Here is an 18,857-nt window from a genome sequence, read left to right as displayed (position 1 = left end):
GTGAATTCAGTATTCCACTATCCACAGTGTCAAGAGTGTGACGGGAATACCAAACTTCAGGCATTAGTTTTCACCACGGACAACGCAGTGACCGACGGACTTCGCTTGAGATCGAGAGCAGCGGCGTTTGCGTAGATGTCTTTGCTAACAGACAGGCAACACTGTGAGAGATAACTAGACATATCAATGTGGGACCGTCGACATGTGTATCTGTTAGGATAGTGCGGTGGAACCTGTCGGTAATGGGCTATGTCAGAAGACGACCCACGCAGGTGCCTTTGCTAACGACACGACATCGCCTGTTGCGCCTCTCCTAGGACGTGACTATATCGGTTGGATCCTAGACTGGAAAACCGTAGCCTTGTCAGATGTCTGGTACCGCGCGCCGCGGAATTTGAATCCGCGCCAGACGTCATGGACGTCGAAGACCCATAGAGGTCTCTGCACTATCGCGCCGTAAGCTGTGGCGGCGCCCGCCTCCTGGCCCGCTTTTAGTGTGGGGGCACCACCGTAGAACACGTGGTCCCAGCGGCCAATAGCGGCGCCCCCGATAGCGTACTTAAAACACCGGCCACTCGCTCAGCCAGCAGGCGATCATCATAGGCCGCACAACCCGCTCCTTCCGCCTCCATGATCTCTACCTCACCATTTATGGCCGTCCTATCCACCTCACCCCTACCCTCAAATACCTTGGCCTCACACTCGACCGCCACCTCACCTGGACTCCCCATCTCCTTACCATCCAAAACAAAGCCCACAACCACCTCCGCCTCCTGAAACTCCTGTCCGGCCGGACGTGGGGTCTGCATCCTTCCACCATCCTTCACACCTACAAATCCTTGATCCGCCCCATCCTCTGTTATGCCAGCGTAGCTTGGATTTCCGCCCCACCCCCGTTCTATAAAGCCCTCCAAATCCTCGAACGCCATGCGCTCCACCTCGCCTTCTGCATCCGCCTTCCGTCCCCCACGCGCATCCGCAAACTATATCTTGTCCGCCGCCTTGATCCCCCTCACCCTCTGGTGTCTCCCTTCCTCTCCACCCCCAACCAGTTGCCGCCCCTTTATCGTTGTGTCCCACGCTCTCTCCATCTCCACACCCTCCATCTCCTTTCGCAACGCAACTTCCACCGTCTACCCCTCCCAAATGATGAGCTTCGCCCTGACATCTACCCTTCCTACCAACTCTAACCCCATCTTCCTGCCTCCTCCTCAGGGCTCCCTCTCCTCCCCCTCTTTCCTCCTGAGCGGATTCCCCCTCCTACTCCCCCTCCATCTCTTGTGCCTCCTTTCAGTGTCTCTGCGCTCTCTCCTGCCCTGTCTTCCCACTTCATCTCCCGCCCAAAGTGTCTCCTGCCTCTTCGTGTACCCACTGATGCCCCTCCTCTCTTCATCCCGCCGCTTCCCCTGCTGCCCCATGCTCTACCCTCCTTTTCCATCCTCTCTGCCCTTTCCCTCGGAAGGTCCCGCCTCGCGGTTTTATTCTTCGTTGTGTGTGCTCCAAGTGGGGTTTAAGTGTGTTGTTCTGGAGTGTTTTTACTACTGTGGTCGATTTTTAACGTGTGCATGTCCATTCAGTGTCTTCTATGAGTTTTGAAGACTCGAAAACTGTGTTTTTTAACTTTCTGGTGACTTTTAACTGTCCTCCATGAACGTCTCAGTGATAGTCTATTTCTTACCTCCATTTTCTCCCATTATTCTAAGTTCCCCTTTCTCGCCTTATGTATGTAACATATTATTCTTATTTTAAGTTGTTATGTCACTCGGCTGAAGAGCGGCGTATTGTGCCGCTGACTGCCCTCCCCAGCCCATACGGGGCAGGGGAATGAGAAAAAAAAGCTCAGCCAGTCAGTCTAATCTCGCTTACGTCGGTTACACCACGCTTTGCGCTAGATTTCTTACTTCCTGGTTCGTGCACGAGTTTGTTTCCTTGTGAATCCGTTGTTCGGTCTTATTGTATTCGTTCCGTCCTACGTTGGTCGTGTCCGTCCTTTTCCATTGTGTTGTTGTTCACTGGCCTCTCCGCGGGTCCCGCCGCGCCTTCCGTCCTTGCTACCCCGTGACTGTCCTGGTCGCAGTTACAACAAGATGAGTCCAGATTTCAGTACGCAAGAGCTGATGGGAGGGTTCGAGTGTGGAGCAGAGCCTATGAAGCCGTGGACTTAAGTTATCAACGAAGGCATTGTGCAAACTGGTGGCAACTTCATAATGGTATAGATTGTGTTTACAGGGAATTTACTGGGTCCTCTGGTCCAATTGCGCCGACAATTGACTGTAAATGGCTATGTTCGCCTACTTGGAGATCATTTGCCCCTTATGCACGGACTTCATGATAGCAAACAAAGATGGACCTTTTATGGATGTCAGTGTTCAATGTTACTGGGCTTCAATTGTTCGCGACTGGTTTGAAGAACATTCTAGACAATAGGAGCGAATGCTGTGGCCATTCAAGTTGCCCAACGTAAAACTCATCGAAGATTTAAGGGGAATAACACAGTTTCGACTTACTGACTGAATTACAGAGGTAGCATGGTTCAATATTTCTGCAGGGGACTTGTAAAGACTTTTTGATTCGATGCCACGTCGAGGTGCTGCATGAAACCGGGTGAAAGGAGGTCCTACACAATTTTAGCATGTATGCCATGACTTTTGTCACTATAGTGAATATTGCGCTACACGCCGATAATTGTAAAAGTTCAGAAATGTCTTCTTGCAGATCATTTGAGATATCCATAACTTAGTTGCACCTTCCAAGAATTCTGGTGAAAATGTTGCACACTTGTACTACAATGATATGTTTACGCTTTATATCATTTTTCCGGGAGAAGTTGTGTATTCAGTTACATACGGTTCGGTTCCTTTTTTTGCGATCGAGGCATTGCCAGAAGATGACGAGATCAGTATCGTCCTTTTATTAAATCTTCCGTGAATATAAGCCGAAATTCGTGTTTCTTTCCCAGTTATCTAATGGTATAGCGGACAATTGACAGTATACTGCATTCTTTTCCGACCTCCGGACCACCTCACGTTAGCACTCCACTTCCGTGATTCGGGGATGCGCGCCGGCGTTGGATCGAAAGCGTCCGGGTCCTTAACAACGAGGGCCGACGCGACTGGCAGACTCAAGTAGCCGTTAGACGGTTTCCCACATTGCAATAGGTGAATATCGTGTCGGTTCCCACGCCCCGTCTTAGTTGTACAATTGGCAAACATTTCGAAAACATTCTCACACTTGCACATGGGCTCACACTATGCCCAGACAGACGGTATACGGATAATCAGTTCAGGGGGCCAACGGGTTGCTACACCACTGCCATGAACATTGCCAAATCCACACTGACGTGCTTACCCAGTGAAGTTGCGGCGTAAGGCCACAAAAAGAAGGAAACTGGATTCTGCTCTGCTTTTCTAAATATGTGGTATTTGCACAGCAAAATGGCCCGATTGAGCACATATGTGCATATGATTCAAATATTTCCATATTGATTTTCAGTAATAGTTGAAACTAACTCGAAATCTGTAATGTATAATTTTCTCCTTAAAGTATTGTCTAAGTTTGCGTACCACTGACGCCGTTAGCGCGTGTGGTCGTTTACCGTTTGTTCTGATTAGAAGCAAGTGAGAGGGAAACCCACAGTAAAAGATCTGTCTTTATAAGAATGAATGCCACCAAAAACCGCCTTCGGTAAATTATTTGCAAGTTTTCTAGATTTTTACACCAGTTAATGTACGTCGCGTGTAGCAGAGTACTTCGAGAGATGTTATACAGAAATAAAGATTTCGAGATACTAAATTCCAGCAGTTTATTCTTTTGCTATTAAACATTAAGCCAAACGAAAGGTAGTCTCACTCGCAATAAATGTGTCTTTTTTATGAGGGTATTCTGAAAAGTAATTCCTCAATTTTGTTTATTCTGTTCTCGACATCATTTGAGGCATTACATACCATTCATATCACTCGATACACTTTCTCGCTTCGCTGACGCGAGTCACAACCCTCTGCCAGCATAGGGCTCCGAATTACAGTGAGTAACGTGGCAGTGTGTACTGTAACTACACTATGTGACCAAAGGTGTCCTTCGGGAGGACGACGGTTCAATCCCGCGTCCGGCCATCCTGATTTAGGTTTTCCGTGATTTTCCTAAATCACTTCAGGCAAATGCTTGGATGGTTCCTTTGAAAGGGCACGGCCGACTTTCTTCCCCAACATTCCCTAATCCGATGAGACGGATGACCTCGCTGTTCGGTCTCTTCCCCCCAAACAATCCAATCCAATCAAAGGTATCCGGAGACATGGGTAAAAATGACTTACAAGTTCGTGGCGCCCTCCATCGGTAATGCAGGAATTCAGTATGGTATTGGCCCACCCATTGCCATGATGACACTTACCACTCTCGCAGGCATGCGTTCAGTCAGATGCTGGAAGGATTCTTGGGGAATGGCAACCCATTCTTCATGGAGTGCTGCACTGAGGAGAGGTAACAATGTCGGATGGAGACGCCTCGTACGAAAACGGCGTACCAAAACATCCCAAAGATGTTCTGTAGGATTCAGGTCAGGACTCTGTGCAGGCCAGTCCATTACAGGGAAGTTATGTCGTGTAACCACTCTTCCACAAGCCGTGCATTATGAGCAGGTAGTCGATCGTGTTGAAAGATACAATCGCCATCCCCGAATTGCTCTTCAACAATGGGAAGCAAGAAGCTGTTTAAAACATCAGTGTAGTTAATAGGATCTTCCGTCGGTTCTTGGTAGAACAACATTATAATAAATGAATGGCACCAGTTTGCTTTTGTTCTACAATATTGTAGAGCATTCGCCATACCCACATCCTGCTATCGGATCGACACATTGTGTACCGTGATTCGTCACTCTACACAACGTTTTTCCATTGGTCAGTCGTCCAATGTTTACGCTCCTTACACCAAACGAGGCGTCGTTTGGCGTTAACCGGCGTGATGTGTGGCTTATGAGCAGCCACTCGACCACGAAGTCCATGTTTTTTCATCTCTCGCTTAACTGTCATAGTACTTGCAGTGGATCCTGATGCAGTTTGGACTGTGTGTGATGATCTGTATAGATGTTTACCTATTACACATTACGACTCTCTTCAACCGTCAGCGGTCTCTGTCAGTCAACAGACGAGGTCGACCTGTACGCTTTTGTAATGTTCGTGTCCCTTCACGTTTCCACTTCAGTATCACATAGAAAGCAGTGAGAATAAGGATGTTTAGGAGTGGGAAATGTCACGTATAGAAGTATGACACAAGTTACACCCAATCACCTGACCATACTCGAAGAACGTGAGTTCCGCGGAGTGCTCCATTCTGCTCTCTCACGATGTCTAATGATTACTGAGATCGCTGATATGGAGTACCTGGCAGAAGGTGGCAGCATAATGCACCTGTTATGAGGAATGTTTGTTTTTGTGGGTGTCCGGATACTTTCGATCTCATAGTATATATCGACGCGTGTGAAGCCCTGAGAATACTACAAGTATGAATCCAAAGAGTTCATCCACACATGGAGCACTCTCTCCTTCAGCATGGAAATGCCAGATCACACTCAAGCGCTGCGACATCTGCAACAGTCCGACGCCTTTACTTTACAGTCATTTATCATCCTCAATACAGTCCCGACTTGGCCCCCATCCGATTTTAATCTGTCTCCAAAACCTAAATACCTCCTTGAAGGATACAGTTTTGACAGTGATGAAGTGGTGCAGGCTGAGTTGAGAACGTGTCTCCGTAAACAAGGTCAAACGTTCATCAACAAACTAGTAACACGTTGTGAGAAATGTGTTCGTTGCCACAGTGACCATGTTGAGAAATAAAAAGTAAACATGAAGAATTAAGATGTACTATAGTAATGAAGTTTGCTTTCATTAAGAATGACAAATTGTTTACTCATAACAGATCTGGAGGCACTGTTTTTCTGCATGCCCACGTATATGAAAAGACGCATTCGCACATACAGGTTGTATTAGGGCGGTTAAGAGCTGGGATATTATACTGCGCTGCTAACATTTTCTCACTACTAAATATTTCATTAACTCTAGCCATATGGTGTTATTTGTCCAACCACGGATGAAATCTTATAAAAATAGGAAAATTTTTCGAGCTAAATACCGCAGTCATAAATTATATACACTCTTGTTGTTGTTGTTGTTGTGGTCTTCAGTCCTGAGACTGGTTTGATGCAGCTCTCCATGCTACCCTATCCTCTGCAAGCTTCTTCATCTCCCAATACTTACTGCAACCTCCATCCTTCTGAATCTGCTTAGTGTATTCATCTCTTGGTCTGCCTCTACGATATTTACCCTCCACGCTGCCCTCCAATGCTAAATTTGTGATCCCTTGAAGCCTCAGAACATGTCCTACCAACCGGTCCCTTCTTCTTGTCAAGTGGTGCCACAAACTCCTCTTCTCCCCAGTTCTATTCAATACCTCCACATTAGTTATGTGATCTACCCATCTAATGTTCAGCATTCTTCTGTAGCACCACATTTAGAAAGCTTCTATTTTCTTCTTGTCCAAATTAGTTATCGTTCATGTTTCATTTCCATACATGGCTACACTCCATACAAATACTTTCAGAAACGACTTCCTGACACTTAAATCTGTACTCGATGTTAACAATTTTCTCTTCTTCAGAAACGCTTTCCCTGCCATTGCCAGTCTACGTTTTATACCCTCTCTACTTCGACCGTCATCAGTTATTTTGCTCCCCAAATAGCAAAAATCCTTTACTACTTTAAGTGTCTCATTTCCTAATCTAATTCCCTCAGCATCGCCCGACTTAATTCGACAGCATTCCATTATCCTTGTTTTGCTTTTGTTGATGTTCATCTTATATCCTCCTTTCAACACACTGTCCATTCCGTTCAACAGCTCTTCCAAGTCCTTTGCTACACTCTTAGGTAGCTAATAACTTGTGGTGGCAAAGGCTTTACAAGTTTAACTCTGTTATATCATCTCTTTTAGTTTTACAAATTGACGGCTTCCAAAGCGCTCGCCATGTTGATAACGTAGGCAGACAGGTTTTCTACCGCTTCCTCTGTCACACTACGTTACTTTAAATTTTTGTTCCTCTGCACATTTTTAGAAGCCAGAATGTCATCTTTGGTCTCCCCTGTATTTGTGGTAGAATTACCTATACAAAGCATTCTCTGTCAGAGAAACTTGCCAGCGTGTGGATTCGCAAAAACGATTTTCCATTTGCTAATCGAGTTGAATGTAGGTCAGACGAGACTGTTTACATGAGCAATTAGTGGTCACTGGTATGCCGAGAACAAACGTAACTGCACGCACGCAGACACTTGAAGGACAATCTATAGCGCCTGGCATGTTAGGCCACACACACAACGGCACAACGCTGCGGTCCGTGACGTTACAGGCGTCACGTCAGTCGGCGATGGATGAACGCCGGCACAGCAGCACGAATATAAGCGGTGCGAGGCTACTGGCGCCACGCTAATTTGTTAATGGGTCCGCGCAGTCAGCGCCAATTAGCTGTGCGCGTTAATATCAATCTGGCGCCGCGCTGGCGCTGGCCTGCGATTACCGAGATGAGCGCAGCGCCAAGGATGCGCCGCTATGCGAAGCTCTATGTCACTGCCCAAATGTTAACACGATACCCTTTATTTTCAGTTCTCTTGGGACTACAGAACGTAACCTTGATAAAGAGGCAACTAATCCATCATCGGCTTCAGTCCACACAATTCTGCCTACTCGTGTTTTCAGGAAGATGAATCCTATACTACAAACCACTGCTTATTTCAATGGGCACTACATAGAGAAAACGACCTATTGTTGGATAACACGTCCGTAAACTGTGGACTGAAGTGTATCTACTAAGCAGGCTTCATATTGAAAAGGCTTCCAGTAGTATTGATGAAATTTGGAGAACAGAACACGACTATTGAAATCTAAATGAAAATGTAATGTTGTTCTGGTTTTATATATTTATTTCTCTCTCTATCACAACAGCATTCTGCAGTTTTGTAATTGTCTCTGGAGTGCAGTGTAATTTTGAGACTAATGGGACACGCTGCAAGCGGTTTCCTCTGCATTGTGAACAATACTATCAGTTAATTTACAAGAGAAAAAATGTGGTAGGTTATCTATCACAATCCATTTGTATTCCATTAATTAGGTAGTTGCTTTTGTTTGTGAATTTTCTATTCTGCCTTCTGTAAACTATATTCTGACGCGTTCCATCACTAATTAGGCTCTACATCTGTATCTACATAAATACTCCATAAGCTTCTGCACAGTGCATGGAGAGGCGGTGGCGTAATGTCCTTGACGACCGGCCTTTGTGCCAATGTTCTACGATTAAATCCGAATCTCTTCACAGTTTTTTATTGTATTGGAATGTGAGACTAGAGAAGGTGATTCTTGCGTCGCCTGGGAACTATAAGCGCGACGGTTCCGCTGCTGTTATTCGAGTAGAGTAGGCTATGTTCTTTCACTAGGTTTCACCTGCTCCCTTCCCTTCGTCATAACATAAATGCACTGTAGAAGCGTTCATCAAAGTCTCCACATGCTTGACGGAACGGATCGGAGGATTAACAACGGCAAACCTCCTCCAGTAGGAAGTCGCCCAGAGCAGTAATGCAGGATTCCTGCATCTTCTCTTCTATACTCATTCCTTGGGTTCGCGACTACTTAGAGATCTGAACTTTGGAAAGGTCTGTATGTGACATAATCTCTCTTATCCTCTTATCATGATCGCAGTACCGGACTTTCATTGATGGCACCAGAACGGTCGCGAGGTCATCTTCCAATATAGCTTCACTAAATTTACCAAACACCGTCTCTCTTCCAAGTATTGCCATTTAAGCTTCTCCGAGCATGCGGTTACACATTTATACGGGCTTAACCGCCCTGCTCAAATTTTACGGCCTTAGCCTATCTTTTAGTATCCTACTAGCGATTTTTTCTGATTTCGTTGGACATTTATTCTCATGCCTCCTTCATGAGGAATACAGACACCGTACTGTACTCTTGAATTGGTCGCATTAGCTTACTGTATGCCACTTCCAGTGCAATAAAATTCAAGACTGCCATTCAATTTCTCTAGTACTTAATTTTTACGTGATCGTTCCGTTTCCATTCAATTCTTAGTATCACCCCAAAATATTTCTAGGACGAGACGTGATCATGTTGTTCGCCACCAGTCTTGTAATAGATGCTACACAGTCCTTCCACTTCATCATAGGTATTATCTTACATTTATCAACATTTGAGGGGAGGTGATATAAAACCAACTGGAAATTTTGTCCTTTTCTTTTTGCCATTCGTCATGAGCTTCCAAGAGTCTTGCATTCTACACCATCATCAACTAACATCCGTTCACAGGGGTGCATGAAAATATGGAAACTTCAAAAATATACCACATTACCGTAACTACTACGATGCTATTAAAAAGCGCTTCCAATCATCTGAGAATGGATAAGGAAGGGTCCTGTTTGATTTTACGGAAATCTGATACCATTTTTTCTGCAAAACATTATCAAGTTCAGGTAACGATGGTGGAGGTGGATAGCTACCACTCACACTTTTCATCAACGAAGACTACAATACTATTGAGACCTGGTAACTCTTTTGGCTACGAGAGATAAGTTATTTCATCTTCGTGTTCAGAAAATAGGAGCTCTGTCTTATTGGATTACAGCACCACCAATGGGGAACAAACCATTGTTCTATGGGGTGGCCTTGGTCAGCCAAGGTACCTTTGTTACGGAAGCACTCACCATACGAACACCAACAATTTGCCGATTTTCGAATTCACTTAGCTCCGACATAATGCAATCATAACTACACAGCACAGTTTTGACCACGACTGACACTTGAAATGTATTGAGGACGTTGCAGAGGTGATCTTCGTGGTCAAATGTATTTGACCACGAACAGCATCATTGGCTAGCATCTGCATCTATGTTCAAGCGTGACTTTCTAGTGGTGTTTATATATACAGGGTGATCGAAAAGTCAGTATAAATTTGAAAACTTAATAAACCACGGAATAATGTAGATAGAGAGGTAAAAATTAACACACATGCTTGGAATGACATGGGGTTTTATTAGAACCAAAAAAAAAAAAAACAAAGTTGACAAACTGTCCGACGGATGGCGCTGGACAGCAAAACTGCTACAGTGACGGGTGAGAGGCACGCTGATATGTTACAGGATCGCATCTAAACACATGCTGGAACGTACGATGTTTATGCACGATGGCGCTCCACCCCATATTGCTAGACGCGTAAAAGATCTCTTGCGCGTGTCGTTTCGTGATGATCGTGTACTCAGCCGCCACTTTCGTCATGCTTGGCCTCTCAGGTCCCCAGACTTCAGTCCGTGCGATTATTGGCTTTGGGGTTACCTGAAGTCGCAAGTATATCGTGATCGACGGACATCTCTAGGGATGCTGAAAGACAACATCCGACACCAATGCCTCACCATAACTCCGGACATGCTTTACAGTGCTGTTCACAACATTACTCCTCGACTACAGCTATTGTTGATGAATGATGGTGGACATATTGAGCATTTCCTGTAAAGAAAATCGTCTTTGCTTTCTCTTACTTTGTTACCCTAATTATTGCTATTCTGATCAGATGAAGCACCATCTGTCGGACATTTCTTGAACGTTTGTATTTTTTTGTTCTAATAAAACCCCATGTCATTTCAAGCATGTGTGTCAATTTGTTCCTCTCTATCTACATTATTTCGTGATTTACTCAGTTTTCAAATTTATACTGACTTTTTGATCACCTGGTATTTGTCCAAGACCTGTAGTATTGTTTGTCCTATATGGTAAATAGATTTATAGGAATTAATAACTCTGGAGGCTCTATTATAATTCCTCGAGGAACACCCAATATCAATTTCGTCTGCGGAAAATTCTATGTCCAGTAAAACGTGATGCGTTTTGCCAGTGAAATTGTCGTCGAGCCAGTCACATATAGCCTATTTCATAAATCTTTTTCGTATTTTCAGGAATTTTGAGGCTATGTTATTCTCCTTTGAAGCACATTAATTTCCTCATTGCTTTCGTCGGTTGTCCAGTACAACAATGAAGGAGGATCTGCAACGAATTGAGGCATGGTGCAGGGAATGGCAATTGCATCTCAATATAGACAAGTTTAATGTGCTGCGAATACACAGAAAGAAAGATCCTTTATCATCTAGCTACAATATAGCAGATCAGCATCTGGAAACAGTTAATTCAAATGGCTCTGAGCACTATGGGACTTAACTTCTGAAGTCATCAGTCCCCTAGAACTTAGAACTACTGAAACCTAACTAACCGAAGGACACCACACACATCTATGGCCAGGGCAGAATTCGAACCTGCGACCGTAGCAGTCGCACAGTTCTGGAGTGAAGCGCCTAGAACCGCTCGGCCACCGCGGAAGGCTGGAAACAGTTAATTCAAAAAATTATCTGGGAGTAGGCATTACGAGTCATTTAAAATGGAATGACCATATAAAATTAATCGTCGGTAAAGCAGATGCCAGATTGAGATTCATTGGAAGAATCCTACGGAAATGCAGTCCCAAAACAAAGGAAGTAGGTTACAGTGCACTTGTTCGCCCACTGCTTGAATACTGCTCACCGGTGTGGGATCCGTACCAAACAAGATTGACAGAAGAGAGAGAGAGAAGATCCAACGCAGAGCAGCGCGCTTCGTTACAGTATCATTTAGTAGTCACGAGAGCGTTTCGGAGATGATAGATAAACTCCAGTGGAAGATTCCGCAAGAGAGACGCTCAGTAGATCGACAGGGGCTTTTGTTGAAAACATACCTTCACCGAGGAGTCTAGCAGTATATTGCTCCCTCCTACGTATATCTCGCGAAGAGACCATGAGGATAAAATCAGAGATTAGAGCCCACACAGGGGCATACGGACAATCTTTCTTTCCACGAACAATATGAGACTGGAATAGAATGGAGAAGAGATAGAGGTACTCAAGGTAGCCTCCATCACACACCGTCAGGTGGCTTGCGGATTATGGTTGTAGATGTAGAAACTCTGTGCTGTTAGTCAAATGCAGGGTGGCTCAAAAAGACGGACTAAATTTCAGTTGCCTATAGTCCCTGAATTAAACGTATTTTCTGTAAGTTATATTTGACTCCACGGTTGAAAGTTTACAGGTGTTCAATTTGTATTCCTCCAGCTACAAAGTAACACGGCAGCTGAATTCATCATACACTCGATGATAAATATCTTACGTCACTGAGTTCACCGCAGCTTTGGCATGTTTTCTTAGGTAACTCAAATCTGTGGGAAGAGGTGGTACGGATATAGTATCTCTCAAGAACGCCAGGAGAAAAAATCGCAGGGTGTGGGATCGAAAGGCTCGGTGGCCAGAAGTGAAGTCCTAAGTCTTCATTCCTCATGAGACCTATCCATTGTTGAGGAATAGATTCGCTGAGGAAATGTCAAACATTGAGATGGCCATGATGTGGAGCTCCGTCGTGTTGGGAAACGTAATCCTTTGAATCTACTGTAGTTTGTGAAATAAGCTCACTCGAATGCGTTCCAGGTGCTTCATCGATGCACTTGGAAGGTCTCATGATTTACCTTTCTACATAGGTGCAGTTTAGTCAAATTTTTTATTCCAGCGATCTGTGCTCTTCCTTGCTGTAGCTTCAAGGTTAAACGTACGCTGAAATGAAAGTTATACGACAGTCACTTTCACTGAAATCACCAATGCAAAAAGTCTTGTATACGAAATGTATGCGCAGTTGCGAATATAGACAATCATTAGCTGTATAATGGAACGACCTGAATTGAAATATGAGCCGGAATGGGACTCGAACGCGTATTTCCCGGTTATCGCCTGTGGTCGCCTAGCCCATTGCGTTGTGAGAGCACTTTTCATGTCCAGACTCAAACTTTAGTATGTCGTCAACCATGTGTCTACAACCTCCAGTCGCACACACATTACGTGTATTTCGGTACAAGGGAGACATTTTAATAGAACATAGTTTTCCCAGTATCGGGGATAAATACGATACTGTATATCGGAGATAAATACGATGTTGCAGTGCCTATGTTATTCAGAAGTACGATGAAATGTTTCTTCGGACATACACGCGTGGATAGTCTTGCATGCCAGCCATCTCGCTTAAGACTGACGCTGTGTACGCTACCGGCAGTACGATGCTGCAGTGCTCTAGAGGTAGGATTCGAAATTTTACAATATCCTCTTTCAAATGTACTCGAGAGAATTCCTGTACAGTGTGAACTGATGAGTCAGTACATTATGACCACTGCCCATCACGACGTTGGATGCCGTCTGTTGGCGTGGCGGGCCTTCACACGGTAACAACAAAATGTAAGCGGAGCAGACACAGAAGGGAAATGACCGTAGCGAAGATATGGTCTGCAAATGAGGAAGCCTATGCAGAGAAGCGACTTTGACAAAGGGCATATAGTTATTACGCAGAACATCTGAACTAGTACCACGAAAACGGCGCAGCGGGTGCAATGTTCATGTGCTGCTGTCGTGGGCATCTACAGAAAGAGAGAGAGAGAGAAGGACAGTGAAACAGCTGTTCGTAGAACGTGGGATTCGGAGGCTTGTCTGCTCTGTAAAGTAGGTTAGGTGGTGATCTGTGGCATCTTTAAGCAAAGAGCACAATTCTGGTGAACGCACATGCATTTCGGAGCACACCGTTTATCGTACACTGTTGAACATGAAGCTCCGCAGCAGACCACCCATACATGATCGTATTTTGACCCAACGACCTTGCTAATTACGATTGTTGTGGGCACGGGATCATATGGATTTGACCAACGATAAATGGGAACGTGTCGCCTCTTCGGGTGAATGACATTTTTGTTACGCTATGTCGATGGTCGTCTCCACAAACGCTGTCATCGATGTGAACGGCTGCTCGAAACGTGCAGTACGCCACGGACTCAGGATGGTAAGAGCAGTATTATGCTATGGGGGACATTCTACTGCACTTGCATGGAACCTGTGGTAGTTATCTAACGCATGCTGTCAGCTGCGAATCACCTGCGCTTGACGTCTTTCCCAACTGTGATATCATCTTTCAACAGTATAACCGTCCGTGTCTTGGAGCCATAACAGTGGTACAGTGGTTTGAGGAGCATTATAGTGAAGTCTCGTTGATGTCTCCGGAACGAAATTCGCCTGATGTAAATCCTATGGAACCCATATGAGTCGCTATCGGGCGCCATCACTTCTTACGCAGTCGATGGCCCGTCATTTACCCGAATTACATGACCTATGTGTAGACACCTAATGCCACCTATATCCATAAAGCTACCAAGAAACAGTCAGCATCAGTGACGTAATTCGTTTCAGTGACAGGCAAACAAGTTATTAAGTCGATGATGTTAATGTTTTGGGTCGTCTGTGTGCAGTGCAGGAAATGTACGTAACTGCAATAGTGTCCGGCTTTTCGGATCACCCTTTATTCTTAAGCCAATTCTGTATCTCCGAAGATACTCTGTGCAATCGTACCTTCTTTTGTAGTGGACGATGTAGTAGACTGCCAAACACCTTGCAGAAATGTAGCAGGACGGAATCTAACTAACTCTCTTGTATTTATTGTTTGGAAGACGTCTTGTGCGAAGAAAGTAGGCTGTGTTTTCTCATGAGTGATTTTCTCTACATCTGCGTTCACATAATAAAATTTTGAAAATAATTATCTATCTGTTGACGCATGCAGGAACTGCGCATATATGTGGAAACAACGCTAGAAATACGGGCTTGAGCATAAATACAGATGCTAGACAAGCCTGCAGGTTACGCTATTGTACTTGACCACAAATGGCACCTGTGCAGTGTCCTCAATAAGCTGCAAGTTTCAGCCGAGCTCAAAACAGTTTTCTCCTTAGTTGTGAGCGCATTAACAATTATGTGACCATTTTGGCGCATCAGGTCCACTGAATGGTACAGTGTTTATTGCTCAATACTGAGGCTGTGTTCCAAGGGTATAGGGTCCAGGAATCTTTTTGTAAACACGAAGATAAGCTTCCGCGTCTCCCTTGGCCGCCGTAATCACCAGCGCTCATTAATATTGACTTTTTGTGGTCTACTTTGGAGAGAAGATTGCGTGACCGCTATTCACTTCCATCATCGTTATCTAAACTTACCACTGTTTTGCATGAAGCGGGGTATAAGATTCGTTTGAAAACCGTACAGGAACTGGCTATCCTTTTCGACAAGACTGAAAGAGGGTTTGAAAGCCAAAGGCTGTCCTACGCTCAATTAGGTAAGGTAAGATGTTTGCGGTTTTTCCATATTTCTGTTCACCTCCTGTACGCTGAAGTAGGCTGGCCATTAACTGAGAAAAAAACACACACTTGACTGCCTCTTTCAGCTATTATTCATCTTCTCAGGACCCAAAGCCAGATAAGCCTCATAAATTATTCGTAAATTTACTTGCACTTACAAACGTAAAAAAAAGCAATTGCCTTTTAACAAGATGCTTCTCTCCATTCCTTTTATTTTGTGCGAGTATTTGCGTCTATACAGGACTACTACAATTAAACTTCTAGACATTCACCTCTTCTAAGCTGTGTCTATGGTTACAGTTATTCCCTTCTCTTGTTCTGTCAGCACTATAGTAACAATTCATTGATAAGGCAGGTGATTTCCGGTCAGTTCCTCAATCCTTGTTCTCTCCTCTCCTATTCTTCTTCTCTTCTTCAATTTTTAAGATACTTTGAGTCTCCTGGAGAGCCGCGTGAGTTAGTGCGCAGCCTCCGGCATTCGGGTAGGCGCACCGGTACAGGATCGAATTTGCACGGAGAATTAACGACTTGTGCCGCAGTGCTTGCAGACCCGAATGTTTCTTTTTTAGGCGGTTCCATGCACCCGACTAGGTGAAAACCGAGCTGATACCAACGTACCATCTCAGGTACACAATTCCAAAACATTTCAGAAACCGTTGACGCAACTTCTCACGGATAACATTGGACGCAAACTGAAGAGGTACAAGAATTCCGTACTTGGTGTGAGGGGAGTAGGAGGGGGAGGAGGTTGACGGGAATGGCACTCAGCCACCCCCTAACTCCAACATTTCCAAATTAAGAATAACATGCTAACCCAAGAAAAGACGGGATAAGGCTAGGAGAAACAAGAAAGCATTGTAACATTGTTCGGTAGTGAAGCGTTTTAAAATGCTTCCACTTCTTAATGTCGGCCTCTACAGTCGTTCAAGTTTCTCTTAAAAGAATGCAGAACTGAATTCCTCACTTAACGTGCGTGTGATTCATTTTACCCTTCCTTTCGGAAATGACCTATGTCGGGTCACTAAGAACTGTCAGAGGGCGCACCCTCACATTAAAGATATTTAACTCCAAAGGTGCATCGTGTGTCGTAAGTATCCAGCAAATATGAACATCGTACATTATTCCTCGTTATTATCTTCCAGCAACCGATGAAAATTAACTGTGAACGGAAACAAAAGCGGCATCGATGGCATTAAAAATGACAGGCAAATAATAGCTCAGTGCTACAAAATATAAACCCACTTATGAGTAATCATGGTGCTTCACCAATTACAGTCTCAGTGAAGATAATTCTGTTGTATTGATTAGTTTATTTTACTACTCCGTTGTCCTGTTAGTATGATTACTTTTGACACGCACAAGTAAGATTCTCATCCTAACAAGTGTGCGCCTACATTGCTTCGTAAAAGGAGAAGGAAATACGATTTCTTTTTTATTACGTAAAGGTCAACTTAGTGAAATCATACAGTATGTGATCACAATATGACATAATTAAATTCTTTGCCCCTGCAAATCTAACTCGTAGAGACTGTGCAGATGAAATCAGGCAAACATATCTCACATCAGGGCGAAAAAGCAGTCAGTCATACCATGCTCCATCCATGTATGAAGCGGGAAAAACATTAACACGTGGTAAAATAAAAAGTACATTCAGCGAGATATTTCAGAATCATCCGTAGAGTATAGCTGAACGCATATATAAGTGTTTATTACATTTGCCATCAACATTATTAACTGACACTATTACGTATACATATGAACTATAGAGACGAAACATTTTCTCACGTCTGCGCGTATGTGGAAGAAGAAGAGGAGTGACTTGGGACGTGCTTGAGAACTCTCCTAGCATTAGCTAGAAATATTTTGGGAGAAAACGAGGAAAACCTAAATAGGCATGTGATTTTCTCAATATGTTAGGCTACTCAGCCTGTGAGTAAAAGAAAATCGCAACAGGGAATAACGAGTACAGGGTGGTTCTTGTGACATTTATTTCACATGGCTATTGTGCTTTGTAAAATTGTATTCTTCTTACTTGCAAAGCTAATAAAAAATGTCGGTTTACGGCCCAAGTGTGCTATAGTCGCTAAACATTCTAACATTTACTTGGGCGATCCTCGACCCCTTGCCAAATCATAATTGCCGAAAGAGGAGCGCTTATCTCCTTGAATGAGGTCCGCCGTTTTCATAACAAATTTATTTTATTTCAGCTTATGTGACCATATGCTCTTCCTGTAACCAGACTTGTCAATTAACCTAAGGAAGGGAAGAAGTGTGTGGCCTGTCTCTGTGTATCGTGTGAACTTTTATCGATGTGTCATCGTCCTTTAACTGTCTGCGTATCGTGTTTACTGACGCGGAGATTGAGGACGATCCCAACATTTGCAGAAAGGAGGCTATAAACCATATTTAGCCTGGCCGGTGTACGAGGCCTGTTTCCGTTAATGTGCTGCGGAGATTCCATCTGTATGTAGCAAACCTTATCTGACTTGTAGGCTAGCGCGCTGCGCGTTAAACTACAGGAGAAGATCATTTTCCTATGTCTCTAGCCAAAGGTAAAAGGGAAATTATTCAATAACGAAAAGAACTGACACGTCACACATCGTTTCAGTCCACGTCCCATTGATTGTAGCAGCAGGCCTAAAATCTCGGTCCAGTCACAAAGATATCCGTTTTCCACAGTTCCCTTAAAACGCTTGAAGCGAATGCCTAGGTAGCAACTTCACAAAGCCTATATCTGACTTCCAAGCCCATCCTTGGTCAATCAAACGAATGGCACTTTGCAGCGCACTGTCACGGTGTTAAGTTCAAATCAACTTGTGCCCCTTAATGGATCATTTACTCGCACAGCTTTCACGATGAGTATTAATAATGTGGACCATAATAATCCACTCAGAATTAGTTTTCATGGCAAAGGCAAGAAAACAGGTCTCAAATTCAAAAAAATCTGTATTTGGCGAAACGTCGTTTTCTGAAATCCATATACGATACTTTACATACCCATGACGAGAGGCATGTAAGTACCTGCCAGTCGCTACATATATCTGCTTCAATAACACGTAACGCAGCTAAACGTGAGTACCGTAAGGGTCTGGCAGAAAAATGAACCTCAAAAGTTCCTCTTTCGTTTTAGGAGGCAGACGTGTTATTCAGAGAAGAAAGTTACACTCATAGTTTTCTAACACTGCTAGTCAGACTCGTATGACTAAAGAGATGTCCGTGTTGCAAGGAACTCTTTAAATCAAGTGACAACAGCAACTGGTTGTTGTCGCGAACAAAAGAAGAAACGCACTATCGCAGTATTCTGATTATGGAGCTAAGGATATTGATGGCTCTGAGCACTACGGGACTTAACACCTGTGGTCATCAGTCCCCTAGAACTTAGAACTACTTAAACCAAACTAACCTAAGGACATCACACACATCCATGCCCGAGGCAGGATTAGAACCTGCGACCGTAGTGGTCGCGCGGTTCCAGACTGACGCGCCTAGACCGCTCGGCCACACCGGCCGGCGGAGCCAAGGATAGGTAATCAAAGTTACGTCTTCCACGACGAGAAAGTTTAATGTAAGTTGTGTT

General features: G+C 44.2%; 1 protein-coding gene across 1 annotated transcript in view; it reads right to left on the bottom strand.

Moving 5' to 3' along the window:
* LOC124711438 (synaptotagmin-7-like) overlaps positions 1–18,857 on the bottom strand; it is a 325,288-nt gene that overhangs the window by 219,788 nt on the left and 86,643 nt on the right. The gene's annotated exons all lie outside the window — the stretch shown is intronic.

Source organism: Schistocerca piceifrons, chromosome 8, assembly GCF_021461385.2.
Source record: "Schistocerca piceifrons isolate TAMUIC-IGC-003096 chromosome 8, iqSchPice1.1, whole genome shotgun sequence".
NCBI classification, from domain to species: Eukaryota; Metazoa; Arthropoda; class Insecta; order Orthoptera; family Acrididae; genus Schistocerca; species Schistocerca piceifrons.
Note: the sequence above shows the minus strand (reverse complement) of the source record. Positions and strands in the feature narration are given on the sequence as shown.